This window comes from Vicia villosa, linkage group LG5, assembly GCF_029867415.1.
Source record: "Vicia villosa cultivar HV-30 ecotype Madison, WI linkage group LG5, Vvil1.0, whole genome shotgun sequence".
NCBI classification, from domain to species: domain Eukaryota; kingdom Viridiplantae; phylum Streptophyta; class Magnoliopsida; order Fabales; family Fabaceae; genus Vicia; species Vicia villosa.
The window spans coordinates 7,264,591-7,288,590 of record NC_081184.1 but is presented as its reverse complement, the minus strand read 5'-3'; the positions used below and the strand labels follow the sequence as shown (position 1 = coordinate 7,288,590).

The window sequence follows — 24,000 nt, the reverse complement described above, 5'->3', positions numbered from 1 at the left end:
CGAGATAGGCTGCAACGTATCAGAGGGTCCCCAGGAACTTGCAGGCGGGCTTTGTATGGCCTAAATCAATCTCAATCTTCTTCTGCTACTCTCCTTAATTTCACGGTTTTGTTTGAGAATGGTATCCGAACTGCAGCCAAAAAAACTCCTGAGTCTCCTCCTCTGTACGAATTCGACTACGATCTTTAAAGCTTGCAAACCTTCCTTTTTTTTTAGGGTAAAATATCTGAAAGCATATGAGAGGTAGGTTAGGATTACTCTCCGTCCCCAATAGGTTTATTGTTGTTATATTTATAGGAACAATTTAGGTTAGAAAGAAAAAGGAGTTTGGGCTTGGATTATAAATAAAAACAATATATGAATATTTTTTGACTAAAGAATATAAAAGGATTAATTGAAAAAACAAAACTATTTTAAAAACCCTAAACTAACAACTAAAATTAATTATTAAAACTTTTTTTTTTAATTTTTGAATATAAATAAAAAAAATAAAAATAAAAACTAGATTTAGCAACCGAATAAAGAAGAAAGAAAAATTAGTAAATGGGATTCGAACTCGGGAGCTCGCACTCGCAAACCTTACACTCTTACCAAACGCCTCATCACTTTTATTCGTAATAAAGTGGTCATCGTAAATATATTTGGGCAAATTTTGGGGTATGATAGCTGCCCCTGTTCAATTATCTTAAACCTGAAGATGTAGAGTGGTTTGTATGCCAGTCGGTATCTGAAGGTAGAAGGTGATTGAACACTAGAATACCAAGAAATTTTCCCTAGCTGAGGTAGGGACTTTTGTCGGAGATGGGCTTTAAGGATGCCATCCAGTAGTTGTTGGAGTATTGATTGTTGCGAGGCTTCTGTTTTTTTTTTTTTGAATGTTGAGGAACTGTCTGAGGTATCGACTCAAGTCTGAATTGGATTACCGTCAAAGGTACCGACTTAATATTCGAAGCATATCATTAAGGCACCGTCAAAGGTATCGACTTAGATATGAAGGTGGATCATTAAGGAACCGTCAAAGGTATCGACTTAACTTCCAAAGGTAGATCATTAAGGAACCGTCAAAGGTATCGACTTAATATTCGGAGCATATCATTAAGGCACCGTCAAAGGTATCGACTTAGATATGAAGGTGGATCATTAAGGAACCGTCAAAGGTATCGACTTAACTTCCAAAGGTAGATCATTAAGGAACCGTCAAAGGTATCGACTTAATATTCGAAGCATATCATTAAGGCACCGTCAAAGGTATCGACTTAGATATGAAGGTCGTTAAGGAACCGTCAAAGGTGTCGACTTAACTTTGAAATGGATTATTAAGGAACCGTCAAAGGTATCGACTTAATATTCGAAGCATATCATTAAGGCACCGTCAAAGGTATCGACTTAGATATGAAAGTCGTTAAGGAACCGTCAAAAGTGTCGACTTAACTTTGAAATGGATTATTAAGGAACCGTCAAAGGTATCGACTTAATTCTGAAAGGTCGTTAAGGAACCGTCAAAGGTGTCGACTTAACTTTGAAAACAGAGACAGCAATATCCTGAAAAGTAAAGGTTAGTTTTCTTATGTCATGATGCATGTGTTATGTAATGAGTACCTCAAAATAAATGAGAGACTTTGTATGTTTATGAGGTGATGTATGCGATGTATGAATATGTTTGTGCCGTATGGTATGCGAAATATGATTTATGTTGTCTTTTTCGAGAAAATAAATCTCCATGTCTTTGTGATTTTGACGTCTGGTCTTGTCTTGAAGATGTTTAGCTGGGGATTTATGACTTCTGCTTAGGGATGAATAGTAATTTGATGGATCCTGACTGGGGATGAAAGATATTAGTAAGCCATGTTGGAGAAGAACAAAGTGTCGGTGGTGTTGAAGATGTCAACTCTGTTGGGGATGTGATTTTATGAACCTGGCTCTGTGGGGGGACATGGGTGTCTTGAGAGTTGCCCCCAGTATTATAGCACTTGTCGTTCCTGGATCTGTGTCGATTAGAACGTGCCAATGAGTGTTGATCGAAGATGTCAAACTGGACTTGCATAGATTTGCCCCAGTTAGCAGGAACTTTGGTAAGATTCGCCTCGCGAGGACTTTATGAAAGGTACACTATGGGTAATATGCTCCTAGCGCTCATAGGCTCAAGACAATGTCCCATGTTGATTGGGGAGTAGCTTTAGATATACTTGGATGTATGCCCCTGATTGTTCGAGCATCCATGAGAGATTCTCGGAATCTTGACTTGATTGCCCCAGATTGATTGGGCAAAACATGTCATGCCCCTTGTATACGTAAGAGACATGACTTCTTGGAGTGATTTTGTTTGTCGGGATAACTTTCAGTCATTAGCCATACCCTGTGCAAATTTATTCTGATGCTAACATTTGAAATTACGTAGCAGAATATGTTTAATAATGAATTCATGAGATGCAATGCATACGTTTGTCTTGAGTTTTAAAAAAAAATTAAAACAAGAGATGTAAAAGCAATGATATTTATAAAAACACGATTTTTGTAAAAAACGTGATGTTTTGTAAAAAACAAAATATCAACTCAACATTTGTGGTAAACCTTAAGGAGTCGGGATACCCTTTTGGTGACAGTATGCTTTCGAACTAACCATGCTTCAATTAGGACTTTCAAGGGTTATAACGTGGCTTGGTTCACGGTTTAAGAAACAAAGGATAAAGGCTCAAAATTTGATTTGTACCGACCCCTCTTCGTGATGATCTTCAGTCCTAAACTTAGTTAATTCAACTTATGCATTCAGGTTCCAAGAGACTTTTGGATTTGCACCTTTGATAATGATGATGGTTCACAAGCAAAGAGAACTTTTGATATGGCAATCACGTCTTCCTTTTGGTAGTCACAACATTGCGTTGTTCAGGAATTTATTGACTTCTCTTTTCATCTTTTTGATATCCCTAACTTTTGCCTGAACTGTCTATTTTGAGTTTACAGTCAGCGGGATGCCTTGATTTTTGCCTAAGTCATCTTTTTGATTTTTGACTTAGCAGGCTTTTATATGTTTTTCAGTTTTTTTTTTTGAAAGATATTGACTGCCTCGCTTAATGATTGATGAACCATCATTGGCTTTTGATTGATATCTCCAACACTTCTTTGATGTGTGCGGATGAACGCTTGTGATTGAAACCTTTGTTGAAAGGTGTACTGAATGATTCTCTTAAAATAGAATGCACAACCAAATTAACTGAGAACTACCCTGCCCTAGGTTATAATCAAGGGTTTTAATTAGTACAAAAAAGAAAACTTCTACTTCTTAGGCTCAAAGGGGTTAACGAGGGATTAACATCCTTATATCTCCACTGTTTAGGAATTGAAACAATGCCTGTACATCGTCAGCATAGTCTGTTCAAAAGCATACTATATGAGGTTGCGGTATCGTTCTCGTCATCCTCCCTTAAAAGGCTTACAGCTTAGCAGGAGTTGAGTATCACAAAACATATGCAGAGTAACGACATAATTTAAAAAGAGTGATAGCGAAATAATTTATTCAAGACAAACATATGCAATGCACTGATGATGATTATTAAAACAAATAATGTCTATCATAATTGGAGTGTTTAAACAAACAGAATAGAAATTGCAAATGAAAGTAAATCTAATGATCTAAAAAGTTCATCCTTCTAGGTATTAATCAATCTTTTTGTGATTAGGCATAGGAGTAGTGATCACCACAGGAGTCTTGGGATGATAGAATTCATTTTCACCAGCATCGATCATGTCTTGAATCTTGTTCTTCAATGGCCAACAATCATTCGTATCATGCCCAGGGCTATTGGAGTGATATGCGCACCTCGCATTGGGCTTGTAGCTAGGGGCAGAAGTGTTAGGCTTTATAGGAGGATCCCTTAAAGTAATCAAGTTCTCTCTCAGCAAATGTTGTAATGCCTGAGCCAGTGACATGTTGATCTTTGTAAACTGACGTTTAGATGTATCTGACTTGCGTCTTTGTTGTTGAACTGGTGTAGAGATTAGAATTGTCCCCACAGATTGGTTGGGTTCATTGCGACCTTTCCGATTGTACCCAGTATTGGCCATATGAGGTTTCTCAGGTGAATTGAAGTCAATGATCTTGCAATCAATGAGGTCTTGGATCATGTGCTTCAACGGTCCACAATCCTTTGTATCATGACTAGGACTGTTTGAATGATAAGCACATCTTGCATGGTACTTGTACCCAGGAGCGGGATTAGTAGGAAGTGAATATGGAGGCAATAGAGTTATCAAGTTCTGATTGAGCAGTTGTTGCAAAGCTTGAGACAGCGACATATGTAATGGAGTAAATGACCGCTTAGGCTTGGATCTCTGATTATCTTGACCACCTTGATACTTATATTGATTCTTCTCCTTCTCGATCAGAAGTGCCTTCAATTCTTCTTGCCCCTTGGCCAAGTGAAAGATTACTTTTTGGAACTGGCTATTCTGAGCCTGAAGATTTTTGACAGATTGCTCGAGATTCATGATGCTGAAATAAACAGCGAGGAGGTGAGAAACCTGTGGTAAGAAACCTGTTATGCGATGTTATGAATGCAAATGCAATACTTTCAAGGATCTTTAGGAATTTAGTTAGCAACATTAGAAAATGATTTGACCGCGTCCTTATTTGAAGAAATCTGAACTTTGTCTCTGAACGTCTTTCTTTGAGAATCAAGCTCACCATATCGTGTGGGTCATCGCCTCTGATTCAGGACATTTCTGAATTTGAAGATACATGGCTAGAGGAAAATAAATCCTCTTGCCCCTTGATAGGTACTGAGTCTTTGAATTGGAAGGCATGCGGCTTGAGGAAAATAAATCCTCTTGCCCCTTGATTAGGAATTCAGTCCTTGATAAGAGCACCTGAAATAGTGCGCCCTAAATCCCTAAGATCCTTGAAAGGGTCAGTTAAATCATGTTATGCTTATGATGTCATGATGTCATGAAGTTATGCAAATGCAGTTCATTAGGCATCGTGTGGGGTAGTAAGGACAAACAAGTCATTTTAACAAAACCTGCAAGGAAACGAAAGTTAGTAGCAAACACAAACAAGTCACGCAAGTCACACAAGTCACACAATTTTGCCTTATGGTTAGGCTTGCATGTAGTCCAGAGGTGCGTACCCTCCCCCTGAAGTTTAGTCGATTCAAACCTGTCCTATATAAATATCGGGTTCTAGGGAGCTCATATCATTGACCTTTCTCGAAGGCGCTTATCTCAGTTCGGCAATCGAATCGCCAACCGAAAAGGTCCTGAAAGTCCAGTCCATATGAGTGTAGCTTCGAGTATCAACCAACTTCAGTCGGAACCAAAGCCAGCCATCTCGCTACTTTCTAAAAGGCCAAAGTCAAGTTCGACTAAGGTTCTAAGGGCGAATTAGTGCTTAATGACACCACGCGGCAGCCAAGCATTTCCTCAGGTCGGATCCCAAGGAACACCAGGACAAACCAATGTGCCACACTAACGATGGCCATCAGATCAACCACATCAGTATACGCTGTGTAGTCTCCTTGATCTCATGCCATATACCTAAGGTACTCAGATCCGGGTTAGGATCTTTCACACAACAGAATACCCAAAACAGCCCTGCAAAATTAAATCAAACAAAGCAAACAATAGAAAACATTTAAATGAATCCTAAACTTTTAAGGTAACCCCTCTTTTATCGAAATTTATCCCCAGCAGAGTCGCCAGTTCTGTAACACGGTGAACTGACTTTTTATAATCGTAAATGTTGCGGTAAGCAAGAGTCGCCACCGACTTTTATTTTATCCAAACAAATTCGGAAAGGAAAAAAGAAACAGAAAAAAACCTTTTTAAAGAAATCTAAGTTCGGGGGGTAATTTATGCAAAGGGAAGGTGTAAGGCACCCTTTGCATCCATGGTTTTCCATGGGCTCTTAATTGCTTTGCTTGCTCGTTTGTCTTTAGAAAATGTAGATGAAAGAGATAGGGACTTTAGCTCGTAAATGAGCGTAGCCCTTTTGAAAAATTATGAGAAAGAATATAATGAAAGTTTGAGCATTGCAAAGCAATTAGGGGCAATTACCTTAAACTCAGATGATAGGTCTCTTTTTAGCCTTTCAGAATGAAAGGGTCTATCCTTGCCATAAGAGGGCAGGAAGCCTTTCGTTTGGAGGTTGAAGGGTCATCGAAGCATCCTTTGCCATAAGACTGTCCCATGCCATAGAAGGGCAGGTAGTCTAAGGCAAGGATCAGAATAAGCCATTTCGTAGGCAGCCAGAAGATACCTCAGCCTTTTTCCGTAGGCAACTTCCGAGGGTCGAGGTCATATTGCGTATCGAAGGCAGCATCATTTAGGGTCGTATGACCTTTAGTATTCGAGGCAGCATGGCTGAGGTATCTTCGAATTCGAGGGACGTGGCTTATTCTGCAAAAACACAAAGGCAACAGGCAACAAGGCAACAAGGCAACAGAGAGGTTACCCAAAGGGTGCGTGTGTGCAACAATCACGTGATTATATTCAGATATTTATCTTTTAATTAGTTATTCTAATTCAGTTTAAGGCTTGCACTCCCTAAGATTACTAACCACGCAGTATATAATAATATAAAGCAATAAAGGGGGCGGGAAATTGTAACCAGCGGATCCCTTATCAGGGTTGACACAAGTAATAATAAAACAGAAAGAATAAAATATTAGAGTTTAGGGTTACCAACGACGTAGCTTTGGCATTCGACAAACCCTGAAAAGGAAAAAATGGCAAACAAAAAAGGGTGAGTGCATTTATCGGTTCGAAGGCGAACACAGTTAACCCTAAAAATAAGGATATAATGTATTTAAAATAAAATAAACAAAAGTACTTAGCTTGATTTGATCTGATATGGTTAGCGGGAAGCCTCGGGGTTAACCCTGAAAAGGCAAAGGCAGAAGAAGAATGAAGGCGAAACAAACCCTAATTTTAAAAATAAACCAAATAGAATTTAAATTAGACTGAATAGAACACTTAACTTCGCGTTTTGAGATAGGCGCGTATTCGGAAGGCATTTGAAAAAGCAATCCTGAAAAAGGCACAGAAGAAGAAGATTTTTAGTGTATGGCATGATCTTCGTAAACCCTGAAAAATGCACAACAGGAAAGATTTCAGTGTAGGGAATGATCATGGCAAACCCTGATTAGGGCACAAGTTAGCCATGGTTAATAGAATTAAAATAAATTAATTGTTGGTTTTCAACCTAATTAATTAAATCGATAAAAATCGAATTGCGATTAAATATGTGACATTCTCATAATCTTTATTAATTAAAAAGAAATTATTTATGTTTTTATAAAAATTATTTGAACAAAATAAAACAATTTAGTGACCTAATTAAAATAATTAAAATAGATATTATAAAAAAAAACTTTTTAGGGAAAAAACAAGTTTGTGAAGAAAAAAAAAACATTATTGAAACAATAAACATATATATAATATAAAATAAAATAACAGGTTACGTAATTAAACATAAAAAATTTGTGAAAAACTTAACTCATGATCCTGTGTCGTTGGCTGGTGAAGGTGCATGGTGGACGTGCGCTTTCCGGAGCGTTGGATCAGCTTTGCCTAAAATCTGATGACTGTCGGTTGTGGGCATACCATAGTCACGCGTAAGGGAGGTGCACCGGATCCTCAGGCAAACCATGACACACATATTTGTAAAAAATTTAGGGAGTCTTCAGTGGGATTCGAACCTCCCCACTGTTGGTCATCATCCACGCTCCCCAACCAACTGTGCTATTAGTGCTAGATGATATTGAAACAAAACAGAAATAATATATAAAAAAAACTGAATCTTAAATAAACCAAAACGCGCCCAGCACTTCTCATCTTCTTCGTGACTTTTTCTGCAACATACAAAGCTTTAGGCAACGGTTTTGTTGCGTGGTCCTAGCCCCTCTTCTTCAAAACCTGCAAATCCTCATCAAAAAACAACAAGTAGTAACCCAGATCGACTGCACATGACGTTATGAGTCCGTCGAACTCATCAATTTGCTCTGAAACTGCTCCTACACAAAATCCCTATTCAAGAAGCATAAAACCCTAACAATGGTGTATTGTCATGCTTGCACCAAAACTCTAATTAAATCATTCAATCCTAATCTAAACATCAATATGAGCAAGAATACATGTTCAAATCTAATTGAAATCACGTGTATGCATGAAACCGAATAAGAAAAAAATAAAGGAGAGGAGTTTACGAAACCAGAATCGTGATTTAGCAATTCAGGACACCTTGTTCGCTCGAGATAGGCTGCAACGTATCAGAGGGTCCCCAGGAACTTGCAGGCGGGCTTTGTATGGCCTAAATCAGTCTCAATCTTCTTCTGCTACTCTCCTTAATTTCACGGTTTTGTTTGAGAATGGTATCCCAACTGCAGCCAAAAAAACTCTTGAGTCTCCTCCTCTGTACGAATTCGACTACGATCTTTAAAGCTTGCAAACCTTCCTTTTTTTTTAGGGTAAAATATCTGAAAGCATATGAGAGGTAGGTTAGGATTACTCTCCGTCCCCAATAGGTTTATTGTTGTTATATTTATAGGAACAATTTAGGTTAGAAAGAAAAAGGAGTTTGGGCTTGGATTATAACTAAAAACAATATATGAATATTTTTTGACTAAAGAATATAAAAGGATTAATTGAAAAAACAAAACTATTTTAAAAACCCTAAACTAACAACTAAAATTAATTATTAAAACTTTTTTTTTTAATTTTTGAATATAAATAAAAAAAATAAAAATTAAAACTAGATTTAGCAACCGAATAAAGAAGAAAGAAAAATTAGTAAATGGGATTCGAACTCGGGAGCTCGCACTCGCAAACCTTACACTCTTACCAAACGCCTCATCACTTTTATTCGTAATAAAGTGGTCATCGTAAATATATTTGGGCAAATTTTGGGGTATGACAATGACCCTGTGTCGATCAAAACTCTAGCCAGATGAGCCTTCCCACATTGCATGGAGATATGCAAGGCTTTGTTGTGTGACTTTCCTTGTAGGGGTAGCTCATTGTCACTGAAACCTAGGCATGCCCCAACAGTTAGATTGGCCACCATTCCGTCAAATTGATTGACTGTGATTTCCTTGGTTACATGGGCAGCATTTAGGATCTTCATCAAGGCATCTCGATGTTTCTCCGAGTGTATCAGTAATGATAAGAGCGATATCTTAGATGGCGTCTGTTGCAACTGATCCACCACTCTATAATCACTCTTCTTAATCAAGGCGAGAAACTCCTCGGCATCTTTATTAGAAGTCTCCTTATCCTTGGGTTCATCCTCGTTACTAGGTCTCATGACGACTTGTTCTCCAGATTGCGTCAAGTCTTCACTAGACGTGGGTTGTACTTGCGCAGTTTTGAATATGCGCCCACTACGGGTCATGCCTCCAGGTCCCACAATGCTTGATACTGCAGTATTAGTATCGGGCTCATATTCCCATGGTACTGCTTTCATCTTGTCCAAAGGATATGGTCCTCTGATTGGGATGATCTTGGTACGCTCTTGCGTAGGTATCATCACTGGCGGTCTAGAGCATGGGATAATCAATGGTTTCCTTCCCCCTTGTGCAGGTATCATTAAAGGCTCGTTTCTTTCCACCATTGCCACATATTCCTCTTCAGGGTGTTCCTGCAATTGGATCAATCCTTGATCCATGAGCCTTTGCAAAGTGTCTTTGAAAGCTTCGTTATGTTCTAGGATAAACCCCTTTACAAGAAGATACCTCTTAAGTGCATCTATGGGGGAGTTCCGTTTTTGAACCAACTCTTGCTCATTGACAACTTCTATTGCATTGACTGCGCCTTCATGGTGTGGCATTGGATTTGTTTTCACATTGGGTTTGTCAAAGGCGATTGCCCCTGACTCGATCAGATCTTGGACTATGTGTCTAAAAGCCCAACATTTCTCCAAAGTATGTCCAGGAGAATTGGCGTGAAATTCACACCTTTCATTCGGTTTGTAGTTGGGTGTGATCTTGCCTGGAGGAAGAGGTGGCAGCGGCCTAACTTCTACCAAGGATTCATTTATTAAATATTTCAGAATTTCTTTCTTAGAAGTAGGTAGTGGGTCGAATCTCCTTTGTCCTCCCGGAAACCGGTTTTGTGGTGGTGGATATGATATGGGAGGTCTATTCTCCTGATGCCCTACAGCATTAGTCTCTCCTTCCTTCTTTTTTGCGAAGTTGGGGGTAGGCTTCTTTGCCTGATAGGAATTAGATGATGCTCCTTGTATTTTCCCGCTCTTAATTCCGTCTTCTATTCTTTCACCAATAACCACTAAATCTGAAAACCCTGAGGACACACTCCCTACCATTTTATCATAATATGGCCCTTGTAATGTAGCCATAAACATTTTTACGAGTTCTTTTTCCAACAAGGGAGGTTGGACTCGGGAAGCCATTTCCCTCCACCTCTGCGCATACTCCTTGAACGATTCCTCTTTCTTCTGTGACATATTTTGGAGTTGCATCCGGTCGGGTGCCATGTCCAAATTTTATTTATATTGCTTTAGGAACGTGTTGGCAAGGTCGGTCCAGCTTTTGATGTTGGATTTCTCTAATTGCATATACCAGTCAACCGATGCTCCACTCAAGCTATCTTGGAAAAAATGCATCATCAACTTTTGATCATGAGCATAAGCAGCCATCTTTCGCACATACATGCGTAAGTGACTCCTTGGACAAGAGAGTCCCTTATATTTTTCGAAAGTAGGGACCTTGAATTTATGGGGAATCGTCAGGTCCGGGACTAAACTCATCTCAAAAGTGTCTACATCGAAAGCATCATACCCTTCTACAGCTTTCAGTCTTTCTTCCAGCACCTTGATTTGCCCACTCTCCTTGGAGTTCTCCCTAGAATCAGCAGAGGTTGGCTTTGGTTGAGGGACTTGATCTGTGTCATTAGTGTCCCCATACTGTAGATTCAAGTAGTCCTCATCCCTAAGCGGATTGTTGACTGGAATGCGAACGGTGCGAGACGCCCCTTCTTTCTGAATAGTAGGGATAAATCCTTCTTGAGAAGCCTCTCCCTCCTCATGAGTTGTGATAGCCCTTTTTGAGGAGTGGGCTTTTGCCTTGTGAGGGTCATGACCCTTAACATATCCTAGCAATGGGTTTTTATCATTTGGCATCTCTTCATCCTGCTCCTGAGTTTCCTTAGCTTGGTCTTGTTTATCCTTAAGGTCTTTCAGGAAGCTCAGCACTTGGGTCATTCCTCCCTGGAGGTCTTCAACAGTACCCTTCAGTTGGGCCATTTCCTCACGAAGGGCGGCCTGGTTCTGTTCCAATTGTTCCATTGCCCTTTTCTTCTGAGATCTTGTCTGAATTAGTGGTTGAGTTGCAATGGAGTGACTGGAGATGAAGATAGTTTTTCTTTAATGCTTTGGTAATTAAATATGGCATGCATGATATGAATGTTATGCTTATGCTATGTTCATGTTTTATCCACATTATTATAGTAAATATACATTCTTCTTTTTTCTTTTTTTTTCTTCTTTTCTTTTTTTTTTCTGCATATATTTATTTGGTGAATATTATAGGAACAACAAGTAAATGCGAAAATAAACACACTTTATTAATTGAAAGGAAACACCACTTCATTGTTGGTTTACAAAAAGAAAGGAAACTGAAAATTAAAAATACTTAGAATAAATTGAATCAAAAGTACTTGGAATAAAAGCAACAAGGAAATAACATAAAACTAAGAGCGCCTTTGGATGTCTTCTTTGAACTTGTCCACCATGCTCCTACAAAGCTCCATAAACTCTTTGACGACTTCAGGAAGGATGATGGGAGAAGATTCTGCCCTTTCCAAACTTTTTGGGATATCCAGGATTAAATCATTACACAAGAAGACTAGCTTAGCATGATCCTCACGACATTTTTCATATTCTTCGAGCATCTTGGGAACCATGCTCACATGCTCATTCGCCGCAGAAATAATTGAATAAAGTCTTTTCCAATAGTCTTTTTCTTCCAAGACTGCCTCGAATTCCTCTTTTTGTCTTGTGAATACTTCCCTAAGTGATACCATAGCTTGAAATGCTCTTTCATACTCACCAGTACGTTGTAAAAGTTCTTCCTCCGTGGTTAATCTTCTTGCATGCTCTTGTTGTCCAGCATTGAGGGCCTCTTGAAGATCATACTTGAGGTTCCTTATTTCATCCTCTTGATCTTTAGTCCTATCAGTTAATTCGAAGATTACAGCTTCTAGATTCTTCTCAGATTCTGTTTTGTCATGGGAAGCCTTTTCATAACGCCTTCTCCACCTTGCAATTTCCCTATCCGCTTGTTCTAACCTCTCATTATATGCATCCAAATTAGCATTAGCACTTAGAACTCCTTCAGTTGCACGTTTCCTCTTACCCCTTTGCCTATCATTCTCCTCCTTCATTGCTTGAAGTTCTTGATTTTTCTCTTTGAGGTCAAAACGTAGTTGACTCTTTTCGTTGGTAAGTTGATGCACATCGAGTTCTAGTTTCTCTTTTTCCTTCTGGGATGCCTCTAGGGCAGCCTTGATTCCTTCTATCTCTTCGATGGACAGAGGAACAAGATCAGGAGAATCAGGCTTGTATGCGGGATCCACAACAAAAGGTAGCAAAATCTTCCCAACTCTTTCTTGAACCCAAGTGGTGTAAGGTGCTTTTGCAATTGCATTCTTTGGCCCAAAATATTTTCTTTGAACCTGACTCCAAGCTTGAATTATTCTTTTTAATGTTCTTGGTGCACCCTTCCCATTATCATGCAAGATCAATTCTTCTATTTGTTTTTCGGAAGGTTCACCATCCATAGAATGTCCCAATTGACGCAATGCTAATACGGGGTTATAATTAATACAACCAAGAGTCCCCATTAATGGCACATTGTCAAAATCTCCACATTTGTAAATGATCCTTTCAGATTTTAATTTCTTTGCATACCATAGGATAGAATCTGCTTTAAGAGCCCTTAGCTTTTGAGACCATTCGTTCCTAGCAAGCTCCTTGATAAAGCAACTAGATTTGTAGAGATGAGAAGTCAACCAAGAATATAACCAGTGGACACAACAGAATAGCATTCCTTTCTTCTTTTCGTACCTCATATGAATAGCATAGTAAATATTAGCGAGGATAGTCGGCGTGGGATCCTTTCCATAAACCTTAAAGGAGGAGAAAGCATGAATAGCGGCGGGATCAACATAATCAACATTTTTTGGCAATAAAACAACTCCAAAAATCAAAAGGGCTAGTAAATGTCCACAAATGTCCCATTGTTTCTTTTGAGCATACATTAAAGCTTGATTTTCTAAGTAAGATCTTTTGATCCCATGCACATCCCCATCAGTTTTGAAATTAGCCTTCAATTCCGTAGCAGGTAACCCCAAAGCTTTTGCAAAATCTGGAAAGTCAACCTCTTTACCCACACCAGTATAGAATTCCTTTTTAAATTTTGAGAACCCCAACGTAGCATCTATCTCCTCCAAAGTTGGAGCCAACTGAAAGTCTTGAAAAGTGAAGCATCTAAGCGGAGGGTCGTAAAATTGAACCAAGGCAGTAATTGCTTCTTCTTGCACTCTTACTTTTAGCAAGTCCAAAATGTTCCCATAGCGGATTACAAACCTATCCAAAGCACTTGATGGTAATTTTTCCTTGATTATTTTCAGCTTCTTGATATCCGGAGTGGAAACGGAAAAGTGAACAATGGTCTTCTTGGTACTCATCCTTCCTACACATTCACCAAATAGAATATATTTTTACATTTATATCATATTTTTTTTATTTACTATTTTTTATGGATAAAACATGATGATGATGCAAATGAGAGATGATGCATGCAAACACACAACGGAAAAGGAAAACATAGTAACAAAAAAAACATATAAAACAAATCAAATATAACACAATGTTTTAAGAGACCCAGGTTCATAGGTTCGACGTATGGGGCTCTAGGGAGCCAACCTTTTGTGGGGGGTTCTTAGAAGGTCTCATGGGGTCGTTCGTAGCCTCCGAGACTCTTTGTCTCTTCGGATTTTAAAACGACTCATTTTATCCATGAGGTTCGAATTTTTGGGGTAGGTTCTCGGAGAGATCAGCTAAGTATCCAGTCCACCCCTCCACAAAGTCAAGCTTCGTTTCGGACCTTTCCAAATACCTAACTCACTCCGAGTGGAGTTATCAATGAGATTCGTAGGAGATTCGTACTCCCCTAGTGATCTCAAGGTTAACTCCCACATTTAAGGTTTAACTGACATAAAATAGAGCAAAATATACAATAATAAAGCAGATATTTTCAGGCAGATAAACAAACATAAGACAAATAAACAAATAAAGATAAACCTCCCCCAAACCCTAAATGTGGCAAATTGCCAACCCTAAAATGCGCCACAAACCACAAACCACAAACTACGACTCATAAACCTAAACCCTTCAAGCCTTAGGAGCATAATAATTCACTAAGAGTGTTCTCCCCAACAGAGTCGCCAGCTGTAGCAACCTGCCTAAAAAATTTCAGCTTTCGGAGAGTCGCCACCTATTCTGAAGGGCGAATAGGAAACCCTACGCAGATAAGAGATTGATGTAACACCCCATATTTTCTAATTTTAATTTAATTGGAAATTAAATTATTTATTAGAATTATTTTGGTATTTGGTTGAATTATTGTAGGATTATGGATTTAAGGGCCATTGGGCCGGATGGTGAGGTTAGTAGTATGAGGGTGCTAAGTGAGTAAGCCCATTACTAACCATTTTATGTTTTCATAAAATAAGGGAAATATGGAAAAAAGAGTCAGTACGTGAAAAATGAAAAGTTGGAGAGAAAAGGAAGAACACGTGAAAGAACAAGAGAAGAGAAGAGGAGCAAGGAGGAGGAAAACCCCAAAGCTCAAGGAGAATCAAGAAACTAATTCCAGGTAAGGGGTGATTACTCTAATTATATGGTATTATAATTTTGATGATGATAGGATTGAAATAAGGGATTAGAATCTCTATTTGGGATGTTAGGTTTTGTGAAATTCCAACACTGACATGTATGATTTGATGAATTGACTGCAATTGATGATGTAGTGATGTTACATGGTGTTGTGGTATGTTGTTTGTGCATTAGAATCATGTATTTGAAGTATTTTGATGTTATTGATGATCAATTTCGAAATGGTATGAGTTGGTATGTGTTTGGGATGCATAAAAGTCTTAAAAATCACTTTTTTCAGCTACTGGGTTCGTAGGAACCGGTTCCCATGTGGGAGGAACCGGGTTCCAGTGTTTGTAAACGTTAAAAATGGCATTTTTGGGTCCAGGAACCGGTTCCCATGTGGGACGAACCGGGTTCCAGTACAAGATTCCAGCAGCACGTTTTGAGAACTGTTCTAACTTTAAAAGCCTCTAATTTTCAAACCGTAAGTCCGTTTTAGACGCCGTTTTGGACGTTGTTTCTTAAATTAAATACTCTATGATATAAAGTAAAGAAAACAACAATAACTTGATTTTATTTTGAAAATCTTGATTTATTTCGTTTATGACGTGTTTTGTACATTGTGTGCATGATTTGGTTAATGTGACAATGTGGTGATGTTGTAATGATATAACTGTGATTGATGTTATATGTGGTGTGAATTGTATATGATGAATAGGTGATATGGACGTAAGGTCCGAGTTTTGTATCGTGTTTATATTATTTATTGGGTGATGTTTTACATGTATGCGTGTGATATAATTGTATGAATGCTAAAACTATGCATGCTTATCGGTGATGAATTGGTGATGATAATGAGACGATGTGATACATCGGATTGGTGATGTTGTAAGCATGTTATATGTTGCATTCATTCGCATACATTTTTGGTGATGGATCCCGGTGATGAAATGGATCAAAATGGTGGGCATAATTCCCATTGTGTGGAATTTGTGCTGGTTAAACTGTATCTCGGTGATGAAAAAGATCAGTTGGATGGGTGTATCCCATGTATGGTACCACATGCATAAGAGTCTGCATGGTCTTTGTATAAATTGTGACATGTCAGGATGAAATCCGGTGTTATGATTGTGTTGTGTTATTGTTGCATACTATTGACTTGTGCTTGTGATTGGTATGAATTGATTAATCTGAATATGCTAAGTAGGGTGGATAATTGCTTATGAATTCTATATCGGACGATTTATAATGCTATTTAATTATGATGTAGTCTCACCCTTACTTTAATGATTTCAGATTGAAGTAGCGGCCTAAGCGATCGGTGAGGATGACTCGTAGAGTTTATCCAGTTATGTTGGGTCATGTCGGTCATGCTCTGATCTTGTAACACTGGGGGACGATAGTCTTAGAGTTGACTAGTGATACACTATTTTGCCATTATTGTATAATGTACCGTTGATTTTATCGGAAATGTTTTATAACATTGTTGAATGAGTTTCCGCTGTGCTGAACATGTATTTTGATATTTTGGATTATTCTTAATAAAGCATGACAAACGACTTGGAGTTTTGTTTATTTTATTAATTGTAACATCCTTGTTGTATAATTACTCTGATTTTTATTATATTTCCGCTGGGGTTTAGAAGGGTGTTACAATAGTGGTATCAGAGCAGGTCGGTCCGTCCGGCCAATTGTTGAGTCTGTTGAGTTGCACGACAGTTGAATACTGTCAGCGTATTAGCCCTTGGTACGCGACATGTGAGTGGATCACTGTCGGTACTTGTTTGTTTTGTTGCAGGGGTTGGTTTGAGCGAAGTGGGGGAGAAGCTTTGCTTCTCGGTTATGTTCACTTGTAAGATGATTGATTCAGTCAGCTGTTGTTGGCAACCGTGCAAGCGTTGTTGGAGTTTGTTGTTTTCTGAATTGAAGGTGACTTAGAATTAGGACTCGACTGGTAGCTAAGTTGGAACATATGGAAGGAAGATGATTAGAGGTCATTGATGATTATCTGTAGGAGAGGGAAATTAAGAAGTTGCAATGTATCAGCTCTACTGAGGGGCTGCAAAGTTGTCAGTTAAGTAGCCTTGCGTCTCGGAAGAGGTTCAGCTGCAAGTTGCAAAAAGGATTGCGGTCGTAATGTTTCAGAAATTGCACTTCGACAATGGGATGTGTTGCTCAAGTTATAATAATGTTTGGAAGTGAAGAGATATGATAAGGGGCTGTTTGGAATATGATCGAGTTGAAGAGAATGAGTTTTGGAATGAAATTTTCGTAAGCAAAACGCAGGAAAATTGCTGAATAGCTGCAGAACTTCGAAAATTCATAACAGGAGTTCTGGACATCCGATTTGAGTTCCGTTTGAAGCGTCGGAAAGCTAAAGAGATGAACTTTATTATAAAAATGGTTGCAGCAGCTGTAAATATTTAATTGTGACAGGATGATGTTGGAAAGAGGTGAAGTTGCGGTTACGCGTGCTCTTAGAACTAGACTTGTTTGTTGGTACGGCACGGGATGTCAGTGTCAGAGTTGAATGGAGTGAAGAAATAATTAAAAGGTTTGTTGAGAAGAAATTTTAGGAATTAATTGTACCATTTGAGGAGTTTTTGAAATATCATTTAAGGTGTCGCTGCATGGCGTCAGTGTTGCAATTTTGGACAACGATTGGAAAATTCATATCTTGAGATTCGAGTGTCTAATTTAAGTGTCGTTTGGGGCATTGCGAAGCTGACTTAATAACCATGATATATGTTGTTATTTGATGTTTAAAACTTGTTTGAAATGTGTTCCAATTATAAAAACAGAGGCGTGGGAATTTTGGGTTGTTGGGAACCGGTTCCCAGATAGAGACAACCCGGTTCCCCATAGTAAAAATCAGAGACGAGTTATGGGAAGCAGCCAGGAACCGGTTCTTGTGTGGGAGGAACCGGGTTCTACTGTGTGTTTTTGGAAAATTGTTTTTACTTTAAAAACCCATAACTTTTTATCCTATGAGGAGATATTCTGAAGTCGGTTAGGGAAGCGCAAAACTTATTGAATAGGAAGGCCTACTACCGTGATTGTTTGAAACAAAATTGAGTAGAATATGTTGTTGAGGAATAAGTTGATGATATGTTTGGTAATAAAGATGATTTGAGTACCGATGGATTTTAATGAGGAGTGAATTAGTAGAAAGGGTGAAATAAGTTTTAGTACGGTTGAAGTCGTATTTATGATGCCAAAGCAACAACATGTATAGAAGAAGAATTGTAGAGGATTTCTTACACCTATTGGAGTGAGGAAGAATTTGTTGAGATTCCGAGTGGAATGATACTTGGGTGCAAAAGATGTCATGGGATTTAGAGTGAAACCACGAGTTATGAATGTTATCGCGGTCTTTTGCTAGATGAGGATTTTGATTCAGAACGAGATAAATAGAAAGGTACGAGTATATTAGTGATTATGAAGTTGGAAGTACTTAACAAGCGTGTGACGCTAAGTGACTATGAAGTGGTTTGTGTAAAATGTTTGGATGTTGGTATCTCACTGACAAGATCCAATGAGAGGGAAGTGTGCGAGTTGTAAAGACTCAGAGTGAACTATTGGACTATGACAATGTTAATGAGTTTGAGTACAAACTCGGAAAAGGACACTATTATGTAGTAACGACGGTTTATGCTTAAATATGGTTGTCGGCTATCTATTGACAAATTGAGGACTTGATCACCCTTAATCTCTTGTTGATAGTAGACGGAATCATATAGATAGGATGAGCTTGTTTGTTACCTTAATGGTTTAGGATATGATGGATACTAAGCCGTGAGAATAATCACTCACCATGTTGTATGAATTTATGAAGAAGTGAATAGGAAAGAGTGAAATATATTGGACGGTGACTTAAGACGGGTAATCAGAATCGCGCAACGAAAGTGTGATGTGGATTAGTGTGCGAGTACTACTCGTGGGCAGTGAGGAATTAATAAGCCGGGAGCCTACGTAGAGAACATGAATTGATCTATATGCTAGATTTAGAATCTAGTGGATGCGAGGATGTCGTGCTAGAGAATTAGAACTCTTGTGAATAATTGCCGAGATGATGAGTATGTTATTATGGATGTACTTAGTCAACGAGTATGTATTAAGCGAAACTAAGGTGATGAGTTGATACTATATGATGCTATAATAATTTTGTACTGTTGTAAGGTATTATTGTAGATTTCCAGATATAATGAGGAATTATACTCTATGAAGAACGAAGTTGATTCAATCCTTAGAGAAGAGCGAGACTCGGTTTGAGCTATTTTGTAAGCAATGGTATATTAAGGATGATGAGTGTAATTATAATTACTTGTGTGTACTCATTCTGATGGTTGAAATTTTTAAATAGAGGAAGTAAATCAGGACTTTGTTTTGAGTGCGAGTAAGTGTTGCTAAATGGTAGATGAGTACCATGTATGATAAAGAAGGATTCTGGAACGAATGAGTAAAGAGAGTCGAAATTGGATAAAACTGAGAAATCTAATTGGTAATGATGATTGTAATGAGTAATCAAAATAGTGCAGCAAAAGCAGAATATAACTTGTTGGATAATTGCTGGTATGACTTGAGAGGAGTCAGATGGTTGAAATTCAATGGTATAGGAATGTTATTATCGAGCTCTTGAAGGAAGCAGTTGGTGAAAAGTGTGAGCGTTATTTCATCGCTCGGATGGAAAAGTGTGTCTAAGGTTGGTACGTTCGGTAGATGAAATGCTTTACTGCAGTGCTGATCGGGTGTGGTCATACCATGGTTGTGTAATTATATTACTCAGTTATTGGGCTTATTGTATGGATCACACCCTGACGTTTCATTGTTGTTAACCTTTTGGAGATATAGCAAGTGGTATACCTTGGGATGGTCAAATGCGACGTAAGAGCTGAGATTGAATGCATGAGACATGCTTATGTTGGTTATGTTAGATGAGTTTTGAGGTTCGACTAAGAAAGTGTTAACTGAGAACAGGAGACTCAGATGAAGGACTCCTATTTGGAACTTTTCACTTGAAGTATGTTTTCGAGGACGAAAACTCTTTTAGTGGGGGAGAGTTGTAACGCCCCATATTTTCTAATTTTAATTTAATTGGAAATTAAATTATTTATTAGAATTATTTTGGTATTTGGTTGAATTATTGTAGGATTATGGATTTAAGGGCCATTGGGCCGGATGGTGAGGTTAGTAGTATGAGGGTGCTAAGTGAGTAAGCCCATTACTAACCATTTTATGTTTTCATAAAATAAGGGAAATATGGAAAAAAGAGTCAGTACGTGAAAAATGAAAAGTTGGAGAGAAAAGGAAGAACACGTGAAAGAACAAGAGAAGAGAAGAGGAGCAAGGAGGAGGAAAACCCCAAAGCTCAAGGAGAATCAAGAAACTAATTCCAGGTAAGGGGTGATTACTCTAATTATATGGTATTATAATTTTGATGATGATAGGATTGAAATAAGGGATTAGAATCTCTATTTGGGATGTTAGGTTTTGTGAAATTCCAACACTGACATGTATGATTTGATGAATTGACTGCAATTGATGATGTAGTGATGTTACATGGTGTTGTGGTATGTTGTTTGTGCATTAGAATCATGTATTTGAAGTATTTTGATGTTATTGATGATCAATTTCGAAATGGTATGAGTTGGTATGTGTTTGGGATGCATAAAAGTCTTAAAAATCACTTTTTTCAGCTACTGGGTTCGTAGGAACCGGTTCCCATGTGGGAGGAACCGGGTTCCAGTGTTTGTAAACGTTAAAAATGGCATTTTTGGGTCCAGGAACCGGTTCCCATGTGGGACGAACCGGGTTCCAGTACAAAATTCCAGCAGCACGTTTTGAGAACTGTTCTAACTTTAAAAGCCTCTAATTTTCAAACCGTAAGTCCGTTTTAGACGCCGTTTTGGACGTTGTTTCTTAAATTAAATACTCTATGATATAAAGTAAAGAAAACAACAATAACTTGATTTTATTTTGAAAATCTTGATTTATTTCGTTTATGACGTGTTTTGTACATTGTGTGCATGATTTGGTTAATGTGACAATGTGGTGATGTTGTAATGATATAACTGTGATTGATGTTATATGTGGTGTGAATTGTATATGATGAATAGGTGATATGGACGTAAGGTCCGAGTTTTGTATCGTGTTTATATTATTTATTGGGTGATGTTTTACATGTATGCGTGTGATATAATTGTATGAATGCTAAAACTATGCATGCTTATCGGTGATGAATTGGTGATGATAATGAGACGATGTGATACATCGGATTGGTGATGTTGTAAGCATGTTATATGTTGCATTCATTCGCATACATTTTTGGTGATGGATCCCGGTGATGAAATGGATCAAAATGGTGGGCATAATTCCCATTGTGTGGAATTTGTGCTGGTTAAACTGTATCTCGGTGATGAAAAAGATCAGTTGGATGGGTGTATCCCATGTATGGTACCACATGCATAAGAGTCTGCATGGTCTTTGTATAAATTGTGACATGTCAGGATGAAATCCGGTGTTATGATTGTGTTGTGTTATTGTTGCATACTATTGACTTGTGCTTGTGATTGGTATGAATTGATTAATCTGAATATGCTAAGTAGGGTGGATAATTGCTTATGAATTCTATATCGGACGATTTATAATGCTATTTAATTATGATGTAGTCTCACCCTTACTTTAATGATTTCAGATTGAAGTAGCGGCCTAAGCGATCGGTGAGGATGACTCGTAGAGTTTATCCAGTTATGTTGGGTCATGTCGGTCATGCTCTGATCTTGTAACACTGGGGGACGATAGTCTTAGAGTTGACTAGTGATACACTATTTTGCCATTATTGTATAATGTACCGTTGATTTTATCGGAAATGTTTTATAACATTGTTGAATGAGTTTCCGCTGTGCTGAACATGTATTTTGATATTTTGGATTATTCTTAATAAAGCATGACAAACGACTTGGAGTTTTGTTTATTTTATTAATTGTAACATCCTTGTTGTATAATTACTCTGATTTTTATTATATTTCCGCTGGGGTTTAGAAGGGTGTTACAATTGAGGGTAAGTTATTATAATCAGGCTGAGGGAAGGTATTAGGCACCCTCAACCCTTTTCCTGAAGGCTAACACTTAGAGATAAAGGTTTATGGCTAACTGTTAAGGTTTTATAGCTAATGAAGTGAAAAGGGCAAAATTGAGATTTTAGGGTGGGGGACTCGCCTTGTTGCCAAGTGCCTACGTACCTCCTTAGGGAGGATCAGAGTCTACGTAGTTCGGGAAGAGTTGTACGCCATTTAGAGTTGGAATTTGATTTGATATGGTTTTTTAGAGGCTTTTTCGTCGGCCTATCGCAGTTTGGTTTGTAATTGTAGTTTTGGATGGAATTTAGAATTATTAGGATTTAGGGCGTACAACCCTGATTTGGCACAATTAACCGCGACGATCAATAGGTTCGATCCCCATAGTTAAAAGATTAATAATTTGCATCATCATCAATTTTAATCGATTGCTTCGATCATCACTAATAATGAATTAAGGTATTTTTACTTAATAATTTTATAGAATTTTTATATGCATTGTTACCCCTCGTAATCGATTGATTCGATTAAAAAGAATAATAAATTAAATCGGAAGGAATACGGTTAATCATCACAATTAATAAAATAATTGCGACCATTTAACCAAAATAATAGAAATTGATTATATTTTATTAAATAACATTTTAATTAAAAATATTATTAACCACAGCGATTAATCGATTTAATCGGCGCGAATAACAAATTAAGAATTTTAATATAATTATCATGTATTTATTTTATTAAAAAAATAATTATTAATAAAATTAATTATATAAAAGAAATATCAAAAATCAATTATATTAATTAAATAAATTAGTTAATTAGGATTTCTATTCAATGTGGCTGCTGTTATGGTGTATAGTATGGGGAGTCAAGCTGGGGCGTTGGATCTAAGTCTAGTGAAGATTAAATGCCAGATTTAAGGGGTGCATGGTGCTCTGTACGCAGGCGCACGCGCTGGATCAGGAAGTGTTATTTTCTAAAAAAATAATGCTGGAGCTGGGTGTCGAACCCCAGACCCCTAGGTTACACACAGCAAGCGCTACCACTTCAACTAACGTGGTTAGTTGTTTATTAAACGCGCCTGGTTAAATATATAAGAATAGTCTTCCTAAACGGAAATTCAAGCGCGCGAATTTCAAACGGACCAATGCTATGGAGACACATCATCATCTCCTTCACTGAACCTGCAAATATTCAGGAAAATAGCTACGAAATTGCTACGTTTTCCTTCGTAGCAAACCAGACCACCAAAATAGCGAATCGAACATGCCCTCACATAAATATTTCGCGATACTTGAAACTGATTCGTCTCAGCCATGCGAATTCGCTCATGCATTTATTTTGACCCAATTTTATCCCCATAAGAAACCCCCAAAACGAACCCTAAAAGCTTGGATCGGCCTTCAATGGCCGATCATCCCAGGACGCATCAAACTTAACCAAATAATCCAGAATCCATCACAACACTTAGGGAAAGCTAAACATGTAATCAAAATAACAAGAACATGCCTATGTTATGTCAATCGAGCAAGAATCTGAAACGACTTACCTTGGCTTGTTTGGAGAAATTCTGGGGGTGCTGAAGTCGTGTGATGATCCAAACACGTTCCAAATCCCTTGCAGAAGCTTTTGAAACCTTTGATTCTTGTTGAAAGCTTCAAATTCTTCAAAACCGAATTGATATTCTTGAAGCTTTTTTTTTGGTTCTTGCACTCTTGCCTCTGATCAGAATTTTCGACCCCAACCCTTGTGCCTTGTGTTTAATACTTATAGGAGATGCAATTTAGGTCAAAAAAGAATTAAAAAGGCCTTTGAATCAAATCTTTCCATTGTTGAGAAAATTTGATTTTTCTTGAATCTTAAGTTTCTAATTTGGTCCAAATATTGCATCACTCCCTTCCACTTGATTTAGCACGAAAATAACAATATATTTTGCCATTAATACTGATTGAAATTGGCCTATATGAATATTTTACCATAATATTTGATTTTTCATTTAATTAAATCATTAAAAATTAATTTTAAAAAATATAT

The 24,000-nt window shown here is 37.8% G+C and overlaps 1 long non-coding RNA gene across 1 annotated transcript; it reads left to right on the top strand.

Annotated features, from left to right (window-relative positions):
- The first annotated feature begins 14,000 nt into the window (after positions 1–14,000).
- LOC131601255 (uncharacterized) lies at positions 14,001–21,845 on the top strand. The gene is made up of 3 exons (XR_009283603.1): positions 14,001–14,885; positions 16,184–20,283; positions 21,582–21,845. It is a non-coding gene; the product is annotated as an uncharacterized LOC131601255 (long non-coding RNA).
- Positions 21,846–24,000: the final 2,155 nt, after the last annotated feature.